Below are 1,177 nucleotides of genomic sequence, written 5' to 3'. Positions count from 1 at the left end.
GCCCCCACTACAGGCAGGTCTGCTTGCCCACACGTTACCTAGTGGCTTGGCTCTGCCCAGAGACGGAAGGGGCAGACCAGAACTCCCCGCCTCGGATCTGGGTCACAGAAGAGTCCCCCTCTGCTCCAGGGCTCTTCATTCCTTTACAGGAAGCCCAGAAAGCTACTGTAGTGACACACCCCGAGGACAGGGGGTCACGCTGGCCAGGTTGCCAGCAGGGAAAAATAATTATATTTTGGCGGGGGCAAAGAGCCCTGCCCTGCTTACAGGGCAGGCGTGGGGTCCAGGGAGCTCCCCGTGGCCCTCAGGTGCGGAGAGAGGGACTCGCACCCTCCTTACAGGGTCGCCCCTCTCTCCAGGCAGCCAAGGAGCAACGTGGCAAAAGGCCAAAACTAGCAAAGCAAAGACCCGAGCCCTGCTTACAGGGAGGTCGCCCAGCACAAGGGCAGCAAGGCCACCGAGGGCCAGCCGTGCTCATGTGTGACCACAGCCCTGCTGCTAGCAGGGTGGTTCCTTTGCCCAGAGTGCCCTTCTCTTTCCTCCTCTTCCTCTCTCGCTGCGCCCTCTTGACTCGCAGTTCCTCAGGAGTCCTCTTCTCTGGGAGTTGCTGCAAAGCCAAGCAGAGACATTTAGGACAAAGAAGGAGCAGCTCAGCCTACCTCAACGACAGTGCCTGAGCGGGCACCAAGGAGCTCTCCACAGCTTGACCCACAAGAGTCTCCTCTTCACCCTCCTATGTGACCATACACCAGYCCTCCTGCCTAAGAGGTCACGAGTGAGCTGAGCTGCTCTCACCAGAGTGACCCTCACTTGGCCCCTCTCGCCATGCTCCTGGGGCGCCAGCGCCTCCCACCTGGGGCCCAGAACAGAACAAGCCTCCCCGGAGGACGATGCTGCGCCCAAGCCCCAGCAGCTCCCGCCAAAGCCCCTCGCCAAGCTCACCAGCAGTCGCTGCCAACTCCACGGTCTCCGGGCGTCTTGCTTGAAGCTGCAGCCGGGGTCCGAGGCAGGCACGCTGGGCAAATGGAGCTGGGCATGGAGAGCAGCGGCCCCGCAGGCTCCCGCCCTGCTTACAGGGGGCCGCGGCCGCTGCTGCACTCGCCAAAGGCCGGGGGCCCCCGGGCACTGGCTGCTCCCCGACGTACAGGGCAGCCCGGGACCCCGCGGCTAAGGGAGG

The 1,177-nt window shown here is 63.7% G+C and overlaps 1 long non-coding RNA gene across 1 annotated transcript; it reads right to left on the bottom strand.

Moving 5' to 3' along the window:
- Positions 1–16: 16 nt before the first annotated feature.
- LOC112945623 lies at positions 17–1,153 on the bottom strand. The gene is made up of 2 exons (XR_003249060.1): positions 943–1,153; positions 17–607 (listed from the first exon to the last, which is right to left on the bottom strand). It is a non-coding gene; the product is annotated as an uncharacterized LOC112945623 (long non-coding RNA).
- Between the last annotated feature and the right edge of the window lie 24 nt (positions 1,154–1,177).

This window comes from Nothoprocta perdicaria, unplaced genomic scaffold (assembly GCF_003342845.1).
Source record: "Nothoprocta perdicaria isolate Ctin4 unplaced genomic scaffold, notPer1 scaffold_1943, whole genome shotgun sequence".
Lineage (NCBI taxonomy): Eukaryota > Metazoa > Chordata > Aves > Tinamiformes > Tinamidae > Nothoprocta > Nothoprocta perdicaria.
The sequence above is the reverse complement of the archived record's forward strand: the minus strand, read 5'-3'. Positions and strand labels throughout refer to the sequence as shown.